This window comes from Oryzias latipes, chromosome 2, assembly GCF_002234675.1.
Source record: "Oryzias latipes chromosome 2, ASM223467v1".
NCBI lineage: Eukaryota > Metazoa > Chordata > Actinopteri > Beloniformes > Adrianichthyidae > Oryzias > Oryzias latipes.
In genome coordinates this window covers 9,662,279-9,673,573 of record NC_019860.2, presented here as the reverse complement: position 1 = coordinate 9,673,573, position 11,295 = coordinate 9,662,279, and the positions used below count along the sequence as shown (strand labels likewise).

Below are 11,295 nucleotides of genomic sequence, written 5' to 3'. Positions count from 1 at the left end.
TGGCAGCGTAAGCCGCCATCACACCTGAACTTAATTCTAACCTTAACCATTCCTCCAGGTCCGTGTGGCCAAGTAAAAGGTTCAGCACTGGCCTCTCGTATTTACAAATTATCTGCGAATAGTCACTTTCTTAATAAAAATCCACATCGATGACCCAAACTGTTATGCTAGCATCCACTTCACACTTCCCAGCCTGATTTCTTTCTATGAAAATGTTATTACCAACCTGCGCAAGACAATTCCTCTTGATCGTAAAATTTTGCTGTCATAATTTTTGCAGTTGTTTGTAAAACATCGTGTCACCTTTTGTGATTCTTTTCATGCCTGTTTGGACCTTGTCATTACTTCAGTCAGCAGGACGGGAAAGACTCAATGCATAGTAATGGCACATGTGTGTCGTGTTGTATGTCACGTGACCGTCAACCCAGTAATATACATCAATGGTGACTGCTTTCATGTTACTGAGCAGCATTTTTTACCTATGGTATTGTGATTTTATGAAGGGGGCAGGTCTGCTCCAGTCCATATGTACTATTTAACCTATTTTACTCTCTTACCTTGTCAACTAATGTAGTACTTTAAAAGTTTGGAATATGAACTGTGAAAAAGAGAGAATTAAACTCTTAAAGTTTTTGTGGGTGGCTCTCAAAAGAGCCGTTGTTTGTCCGTCCTTGGAGGACAGAAAACCCCATTCTGGAGGTGCCATGGGTCTGCTCCCTCTGCAGGAAAGTGGATCATGAAGTAGCCTCTCTGTTGGCACCAACCTATTTTTATCTCGTGCAGCGGCTCGTTTTCATTTATCCTGTGATAAATGAAGCTGTGCAGAACACGATAACTTCCCACTCTGCTGTGGATCTTCAGTCAGGCGTCAATACAGACCCCACTGTGGAGAGAGCATCCAGAAGGATTTCTTCACTAGCAGCCGGGCTGGTGAGAGGACGTAGTTAAATATGGACCTCTATTGAAAAAGGAGGCGCCCAGGGAATGACTGCATCGGGTTTCTCTGCAGTGGGAATGTCTCATCTGCCACGAAGACACGGGGAAGGATTTTTTTGTTTGTGTTTTGGGGGGATTGGGGACTCATTGGAGATAGATGATTGAATGACCCACTGTGAAGTGTCTAACCAAAGGGGGATAAAGCCAGTGTCCCACCGTGGCTCGTCCTGCCCCAAAATCTATCACCAACAAGAAAAGTGCAGGAAAATTCCTTTGCTTTGGGGGGCCTTCAGGACAACATGCTTGCTATCCACTGCCCCACTGTCCACTGCCCCACTGGCCACTGCTTCAGAGCAATTAAAAGCTAACTACTGACTAGTCTGGCTCCAGGGTGGGGGCACTGGTAACTCTTATTGGGGGGAGTAGGTGGATCTAGTAATGAAAAGGTTCTTGTTTGAATCGCCCTTAGTTTGGCCCGTCTCCCAGGACCAGTTTGAGGTGGAACACCACCCAGGTACCGGCTCCTTGGATCATTCGGGCTCGCAAACCACTCCACCACGATAAGGTGGCGATTCAGGGAGGGGATATTTATCAGTCGCTAGCCAATCACTAACAATTACTGTGGGGAAACTGAAATGCTGGGAGAAAACCCACAAGACTGCCCGGCTTTAATTTGGTTCATAATCTAAATATCTTGGTGACTGATTTATTTATATATGTATGTATGTATGTATGTATGTATGTATGTATGTATGTATGTATGTATGTATGTATGTATGTATGTATGTATGTGTGTATGTGTGTATGTGTGTATGTGTGTATGTGTGCATGTGTGAATGTATTTATTTATATATTTATTTACTCATTTGTTTTTTATTATATTTTATTTTGTATTTTTTTATTTATTCGTTATCAATTACTTACTAATTGAACAGAGAGAACAGAACAGAGAGAGAAGGCGTAGATGCAGACAGCGAGGGCAGATGGCACTCTTAGCCTCTAATTCACTTTTAAAAGTCTTTTTTAGAATCTAGGGAAAGCCGGAGCACCCGGAGAGAACCCACTAATGCACAATTAGTGCACATTCATAAGTCTATCTTTCTATCTATGTTGTCTACGACAATATATCCTAACATATTTGCATATTTGTATATAAATTAATTTTGTTAGTGTTATATTTATACTTTTTAAAACAAAGATCAAGAGAAACTTCAGGTCAAACATAGATAAACGAACTAAATGAATATATGAATAATATATAAAAACAAAGACTTATAAATATTTATCAACTTCAGACATGTTTCTCTACTTCCAAATAAAAAATAAATCTTAAAATGAATATATGACAACTTATATTTATCTTAGTAAAAACACTAACAATTTGTAATATTAAATAAAATAATATAAATACATGTAGAAAACCTGTCACACCTTTTTATTACTAAATTACTTATATTCCTACTAGCTAATGTTATCTAATATTTACACCTATGCATTGCTGCTTGCATTGGAGCTGACTTTAACGGCTGCTTCTTCTGACTGAACCCAACTGAACTGATGTGGTGGATTCACTTTTAGTGTGTCTAGCAGTTGAGAAGAGGCGTCCGGCTTTGCTTTAGGGCAAATGCTCTTAGTTTTTCTTCTCTTCGTGGTTTTCTGAGGTGCAGCTCCAATGGTAAAGATAGTCTTCTGAGGTTCTAACAACAAGGAGGCTTTTACTTTGTCCGATGTCGAGACTTTCTTTGCAAAAGAACTTTGTTGTTCAAAAGACTTTTCCTGAGGTGCACACCCACTTGATTTAGCCTGGCTGCTGACTTTAACGGCTGCTTCTTCTGACTGAACCCAACTGAACTGATGTGGTGGATTCACTTTCAGTGTGTCTAGCAGTTGAGAAGACGCGTCCGGCTTTGCTTTAGGGCTAATGGTCTTATTTTTTCCTCTCCTATTGGTCGTTTTCTTAGGTGCAGCTCCAATAGTAAAAATACTTTTTTGTGATTCCAAACAAGCTGAGGCTGTTATTTGGTTCAATCCAGAGGCACTTTTAGGTCTATCAAATTCCGTCTGGATTGAGGTCTTCTGTTGAGGTGCACACACAATTGTCTCTGCTTGGTTGCTGATTCTATTGGTCGCTAAGTTGGACAGAAAGACCATCTCTACCACCTGAATTTCAAGATTTTCTCTTTTCTCCTTTTGTTTTCCAATTTGATCTTCCATGTGTGAATTTAGATTGTTGATTTCAAGCAGTTGTTTTGTGACCATTTCTGTCTCTTCTAAAACTGTCTTGTAACCCTTTGAGTAGCTTGGTTTCTTTTCCACCGTGAGGAATTCTGTCACATTTTGGATCTTCTCCTCAAGTTCTCTGATTTCCTTTCGCCTCTCTTGTCTAATGTGCCGCTCCTGCTCAATACTTTTTTCAGAAAACAACCAGTCTTCATCAGCCTTAAGTGCCTCCTGCTCATATTTCTTGAGGAGGTCCAGTTTTTTTGCGATGTTCCTTTCCCTCTTAGCTAAACAGCTTTTTAGCTTATTGCGCTGTGAGATCAATCCATTAAGATCGTTGACGTCAGTTTCTTCTTGAGACTCCTCTGATAGTGAGTCTTCTGAATCAGAATCACTTGAATTGTCATCCTCACTATCTGAATCAGAGGGTCCAAATGGATATTCTCTGGGGGTGGGAGAGTCCAGACTGTGCTCATCGGTCTGCTCATCAGTGTAGCTGTTGTCAGGGGACATTGAGTAGTAAATCTCCAGATCACCTTCAAAGTCACTCTGACTACATTTCCTGTCGCCATCAGAGATTTGAGATGAATTGTCTTGAGAGTCCAGACTGTGCTCATGGGTGTAGCTATTGTCAGGGGACATCATATTGTTGACCTCCAGATTAGCTTCAAAGTCACTCTGACTACATTGCCTGTCACCATCAGAGATTTGAGATGAATTGTGTTGGGGGATGAGAGAGTCCTGACTGGTCTCCTCTCTGGAACTTTCCTCGGGGAAGACAATCGTGTTATAAAAGTCGTCGTCCAGGACGATGTCACTCTCATTTTCAACAATATCGGACCAGAGTTTTTTAACTTTTTCTTCCTGTTGCCTCATTTTTCTCATTCTTGATAGCTGATTTGTTTTCTTTGTGTCTTCTTGAGTTGAAGGAATACTAATCTCTGGGGAGTATTTATGCATTTAAATCCCATCATGCCATGATGTAAAATGACATCATTGCATGTCATCATTTGATGATATGATGTAATATTATCAAAGGATGACATCATATAATGTCATCCTTTGATGATGTAGTCATTGAATGATGTCATCACTGAATGATGTCATCACTGAATCACAGTACTGTTTTCAGAATTTCCCCCCGTCTTCTATGCAGGATCTTCAAAGACGGAGAACCACAACCCACCTAAACCTCTGCCACAGTTGAAGAATGTCCGTCATTGATCCTTTCTCATCAAAAATCCTCCTGAACATTTCTGAGGCTTTCTGAAACATTCATTGAAGAGCATTGGAAGATTTCTCAACATAAAGGTTTTTCTCTCAAAGCAATAGATTGAACCGTATCGTACTTTATAACACACATTAGGAGTTCTATTCTGTGCCTTAAAACAAGGAGCATGAGAGGTCCCACATCGCGATTTGAGCGACGGGCAATTCGCCACTTCCAGTGCTATCTTCTTCCAGAAGTGGCCAGTTTCATCCATCATTCAATCATCCGGATGATAGTTACATCTATTCTCCGTGATAATCTTCCTCAGTGTATCACCTGCAGATTTGGTTGTTGTTTTCTAAATCCTCCCTGAATTCATAACCAAAGAAATAACTTTTAACATGAACCCAAGTGTGGAGTAAATTTGTTTTGGATGAGAAAACAGAAATTTCTGCACAATTACAGAATATAACGTTGTTATAACTTGTTCTTTCAACTATGTGAGGTTATCCAAATATATTTTTCCTTGCCAGTTTTTATCAATTATAAAACTTTTTTTAAAGGTAATTCAACAGATTGGATTGCTGAAATTGTTTATATTTGATTTTATCCTACAGGGAATTGGGAACATCAAGTGAGAAGGATCTTGGAGATCTTGACAAGCTGGAGCCTCAGAGTTGTACAATAAAAAAATATATTTTATGTTTGTTTCTCTTTTTTTGGATTTTTCTCAAAGGCAGATGACCAATAAATAAAATGTCAAAAGTCTGAGGTGAGAGAGCAGAAAATAAAACCAACTAAGAGTCCAATACGAGAGATCAACCTGACTCTTCACTCTTTTTCTGCGCAGCAACGGGTGCATGAGTGTGCACTGCGGATTAGATGGATTTTAGGGCAATGTAGAAAATCTTTCAGTGATGTGACGTTTAGAAAAGAGTGCTTGAGTGCCGCTGCAGAGATTTTCCTGGAAGGCAGACACAAAAATATGAACTCACTAACAAAATTAAGCCAATCCCAAAGTCAGCCACCTCCACTATCAGAAGATCAAAAATATTAGGAGTTGATGTGTTGTCACAGCTTGAGGATGCTTTGCAGAGAGTAGAAAGCATCTTATTAGAAATTGATGAGTCCACAGATGTCGCAGATAAGGCCCAACTTTTGGTCTATGTGGGATTTGTTCACAAACAAACCAAAGCATATTTCAAAACAAATATTCCAAAGACTATATTTTTTTCAGTTGGGTTAGGGCTCACAATGGCCTTTCCGTCCAGCTCCAGCAGCCTGTGTAGGCCGTCAGGGACAAGTAATAACTCACTCCGCCCTTGGACAGGCGTGACGTAATAGACATTGAAATTCTCGGTGTTTAGTGTACATGAATAAACCCCAAATAATCACAGTTTAATTGAAGTTCCAAAGCATTTTGAAGTTGTGGAAGTGTTGTCCAACAGACTGAAGCTGTTGGGCATGTGGAGTCCAGACAGCCAAGTTCTGGCATCTTGGATGTGTTTTTGCTCCAAGAAGATGTAAAGTTTTACAGCTTTGAAGGAGTTCATGATAAAATCTTGTAAGTTTACAGAACGGGATCATTCAGATTTTCTGAACATCCTGCTGTGACCCGGATTCGAACCGGGGTTGCTGCAGCCACAACGCAGAGTACTTACCACTATACGATCACAGCTGAGAAGTGATGGTGGTCACAGTTCTTGTCTTTGTTGCTCTCTAGGGCTTTTTTTGTCAGAACACAGTTGGAGCTCAAGAACAGCAGAAATGCTAAGTTTGTTGTCTTTATACACACATATAGGAGAGACACATTTTCACATCACAAACACAGCAGTTGGGTTAGGGCTCACAGCAAACTTACATCTAACCTTAACCATTCTTCCAGGTCCGTGATGCAAAGAAAAAGGTTCTGGTAGGGATGGGAATAGAAGCCCCATGAAGCCTCATTGGGTTTTATGTAATTGTGCCGGATAAATGAACCACCTATTCAGGGCTTCGAAACCACACAGAACAGCAGCATCTGGTGGCTAACTGGATGTATATTGAAATATGTTTCAACAAAGCTCCTTGTAACACTTCAATGTGGAAATAATGATGAAAAAACGTAAAAAAGAAAAATGTACATGTGATGAGAAGATAAGTTTTGACACAGCAAAATACATGTCACATGAAGAACAAAATACACGCAAAAACAATATGGATATTGCCAGATTTAATCCTGGAGTCTCTGGAAGTGTATGCCATTGACTATTCCACTAAGCTATCTCTAACCACAAGAAAACGGTGTGCCATCATATATTCATCGCAGTGTTTTTTTTTCTTTGATACACAGCATTCATGATGTAGTGTTTTATTAGGAAAAACCGAGTTGAAATGATCCTGAGCCACAGAACGTTTTTAATAGGAGCCATGGTATAGTGCAGTGAACTGACGCTGATTCCAATACAGGGGAAACAATGGCCTTTCCGTCCAACTCCAGCAGCATCATAGGCAGTCAGGGACAAGTAATAACTCACTCCGCCCTTGGACAGGCGTGACGTAATAGACATTGAAATTCTCGTTGTTTAGTGTACATGAATGAACCCCAAATAATCACAGTTTAATTGAAGTTCCAAAGCATTTTGAAGTTGCGGAAGTGTTGTCCAACAGACTGAAGCTGTTGGGCATGTGGAGTCCAGACAGCCAAGTTCTGGCATCTTGGATGTGTTTTTGCTCCAAGAAGATGTAAAGTTTTACAGCTTTGAAGGAGTTCATGATAAAATCTTGTAAGTTTACAGAAATGGATTATTCAGAATTTCTGAACATCTTGCTGTGACCCGGATTCGAACCGGGGTTGCTGCGGCCACAACGCAGAGTACTAACCACTATACGATCACAGCTGAGAAGGGATAGTGGTCATAGTTCTAGTCTTTGTTGCTCTCCAGGTGTTTTTTGTCAGAACACAGTTGGACCTCAAGAACAGTAGAAATGCTAAGTTTGTTGTCTTCGTGCACACATGTAGGAGAGACATATTTTCACATCACAATCACAGCAGGTGACCACTCTGGTCTTTCATTCACAATACTTTTGCCCCTTTTAGTCAAAAACATTGTTCCATTCTCTCTTTACTTAGTATCAGCCTAACAGCGGCATAAGGGTAGAAACTGGCTTTAATCACCATACAGAAAACACCATAGAGATCTTGGTACACCAAGATGTGAGACAAGAAAACCAACCTTCAAGAAGAAGACTCTATCATTGCCGCTGTCTTTACTGGGTCTGAAAGTGACACCAAAATGAAGACAAAAACAACAGGCTCATTTCCACCATGCCTTCCCATGTGTCCAAGGGTCCTTGGGCAAGACATTAAATCCAGTTTTTGTCCTGGTCGTTTAAGGTTGGCGCCAATATTTAGCAATGTGTGAATGTGTGTGTCTATTGGGGAATGGGACTGTGAATTTAAAGCAAGCCTAGGAAGGTAGTAAAGCACTGCATAAGTAGCATATGCTGCTAACTATTTATTCAGATTTTCACCGGTAGAAGAATCTGACAGTGAGATCAATTCAAATGCACAGAATTATGTGTTGCTGCGACACTTGGATGGGAACTTGGTGACTAAAGGCCATAGATGTTTAAAGCTAAAGCCATGTGCACCTGTACGGTTGCTGTGGCTTTTTGGGTTATCCATGCCCATGGATGGTCATAGAGAGGAGTGGCTGCATTCATAAGGAGAGTACAGGTGTGTTTGAGAGTTCCCTTTAGGCTTGTTGAAAGCAGAAGCTAGGATTGTTATGCGTATGGTAAGTGTTTTGTGAAGTATTCTCTTGTAAGTTGATGTACAGATGATGCTGTTGTACGGAGCTCCTAAGCCATATTCTAATTATAGCACAATTTTGACCTTCAGTTACATAGGCCTTTGCAGCAAAAAAAATACGCAACCCTGGACGGTCAGCACAAGGAACATGCACTGATCACATGAACAGCCCCTGAACAGTCAACAGGATAGCAGGGATTAAAACCATTGAAAATCTGTATGACTTAGCTACATCTTTCAAAACAAATACTCTTAAGACTATCTTTTTTTCAGTTGGGTTAGGGCTCACAATGGCCTTTCCGTCCAACTCCAGCAGCAGCGTAGGCCATCAGAGACAAGTAATGACTCACTCCGCCCTTGGACAGGCGTGACGTAATAGACATTGAAATTCTCGTTGTTTAGTGTACATGAATGAACCCCAAATAATCACAGTTTAATTGAAGTTCCAAAGCATTTTGAAGTTGCGGAAGTGTTGTCCAACAGACTGAAGCTGTTGGGCATGTGGAGTCCAGACAGCCAAGTTCTGGCATCTTGGATGTGTTTTTGCTCTAAGAAGATGTAAAGTTTTACAGCTTTGAAGGAGTTCATGATAAAATCTTGTAAGTTTACAGAAATGGATTATTCAGAATTTCTGAACATCTTGCTGTGACCCGGATTCGAACCGGGGTTGCTGCGGCCACAACGCAGAGTACTAACCACTATACGATCACAGCTGAGAAGGGATAGTGGTCATAGTTCTAGTCTTTGTTGCTCTCCAGGTGTTTTTTGTCAGAACACAGTTGGACCTCAAGAACAGTAGAAATGCTAAGTTTGTTGTCTTCGTACACACATGTAGGAGAGACACATTTTCACATCACAATCACAGCAGGTGACCACTCTGGTCTTTCATTCACAATACTTTTGCCCCTTTTAGTCAAAAACATTGTTCCATTCTCTCTTTACTTAATATCAGCCTAACAGCGGCATAAGGGTAGAAACTGGCTTCAATAACCATACAGAAAACACCATAGAGATCTTGGTACACCAAGGTGTGAGACAAGAAAACCAACCTTCAAGAAGAAGACTCTATCACAACAGCTGTCTTTACTGAGTCTGAAAGTGACACCAAAATGAAGACAAAAATAACAGGCTCATTTCCACCATGCCTTCCCATGTGTCCAAGGGTCCTTGGGCAAGACATTAAATCCAGTTTTTGTCCTGGTCGTTTAAGGTTGGCGCCAATATTTAGCAATGTGTGAATGTGTGTGTCTATTGGGGAATGGGACTGGGAATTTAAAGCAAGCCTCCTAGGAAGGTAGTAAAGCACTGCATAAGTAGCATATGCTGCTAACTATTTATTCAGATTTTCACCGGTAGAAGAATCTGACAGTGAGATCAATTCAAATGCACAGAATTGTGTGTTGCTGTGACACTTGGATGGGAACTTGGTGACTAAAGGCCATATATGTTTAAAGCTAAAGTCATGTGCACCTGTACGGTTACTGTGGCTTTTTGGGTTATCCATGCCCATGGATGGTCGTAGAGAGGAGTGGCTGCATTCATAAGGAGAGTACAGGTGTGTTTGAGAGTTCCCTTTAGGCTTGTTGAAAGCAGAAGCTAGGATTGTTATGCGTATGGTAAGTGTTTTGTGAAGTATTCTCTTGTAAGTTGATGTACAGATGATGCTGTTGTACGGAGCTCCTAAGCCATATTCTAATTATAGCACAATTTTGACCTTCAGTTACATAGGCCTTTGCAGCAAAAAAAATACGCAACCCTGGACGGTCAGCACAAGGAACATGCACTGATCACATGAACAGCCCCTGAACAGTCAACAGGATAGCAGGGATTAAAATCATTGAAAATCTGTATGACTTACCTACATCTTTCAAAACAAATACTCTTAAGACTATCTTTTTTTCAGTTGGGTTAGGGCTCACAATGGCCTTTCCGTCCAACTCCAGCAGCATCGTAGGCCGTCAGGGACAAGTAATAACTCACTCCGCCCTTGGACAGGCGTGACGTAATAGACATTGAAAATCTCGTTGTTTAGTGTACATGAATGAACCCCAAATAATCACAGTTTAACTGAAGTTCCAAAGCATTTTGAAGTTGCGGAAGTGTTGTCCAACAGACTGAAGCTGTTGGGCATGTGGAGTCCAGACAGCCAAGTTCTGGCATCTTGGATGTGTTTTTGCTCCAAGAAGATGTAAAGTTTTACAGCTTTGTAGGAGTTCATGATAAAATCTTTTAAGTTTACATAAATGGATTATTCAGAATTTCTGAACATCTTGCTGTGACCCGGATTCGAACCGGGGTTGCTACGGCCACAACGCAGAGTACTAACCACTATACGATCACAGCTGAGAAGGGATAGTGGTCATAGTTCTAGTCTTTGTTGCTCTCCAGGTGTTTTTTGTCAGAACACAGTTGGACCTCAAGAACAGTAGAAATGCTAAGTTTGTTGTCTTCGTACACACATGTAGGAGAGACACATTTTCACATCACAATCACAGCAGGTGACCACTCTGGTCTTTCATTCACAATACTTTTGCCCCTTTTAGTCAAAAACATTGTTCCATTCTCTCTTTACTTAGTATCAGCCCTAACAGCGGCATAAGGGTAGAAACTGGCTTTAATCACCATACAGAAAACACCATAGAGATCTTGGTACACCAAGGTGTGAGACAAGAAAACCAACTCTTTACTGAGTCTGAAAGTGACACCAAAATGAAGACAAAAATAACAGGCTCATTTCCACCATGCCTTCCCATGTGTCCAAGGGTCCTTGGGCAAGACATTAAATCCAGTTTTTGTCCTGGTCGTTTAAGGTTGGCGCCAATATTTAGCAATGTGTGAATGTGTGTGTCTATTGGGGAATGGGACTGTGAATTTAAAGCAAGCCTCCTAGGAAGGTAGTAAAGCACTGCATAAGTAGCATATGCTGCTAACTATTTATTCAGATTTTCACCGGTAGAAGAATCTGACAGTGAGATCAATTCAAATGCACAGAATTGTGTGTTGCTGTGACACTTGGATGGGAACTTGGTGACTAAAGGCCATAGATGTTTAAAGCTAAAGCCATGTGCACCTGTACGGTTACTGTGGCTTTTTGGGTTATCCATGCCCATGGATGGTCGTAGAGAGGAGTGGCTGC

General features: G+C 40.8%; 2 non-coding genes across 2 annotated transcripts; both read right to left on the bottom strand.

The window, feature by feature from the left end:
* Positions 1 to 7,173: 7,173 nt before the first annotated feature.
* trnah-gug lies at positions 7,174 to 7,245 on the bottom strand. Its single transcript has one exon. It is a non-coding gene; the product is annotated as a tRNA-His (tRNA).
* A 1,555-nt stretch (positions 7,246 to 8,800) lies between these two features.
* On the bottom strand, positions 8,801 to 8,872 carry trnah-gug. The gene has a single exon. It is a non-coding gene; the product is annotated as a tRNA-His (tRNA).
* Between the last annotated feature and the right edge of the window lie 2,423 nt (positions 8,873 to 11,295).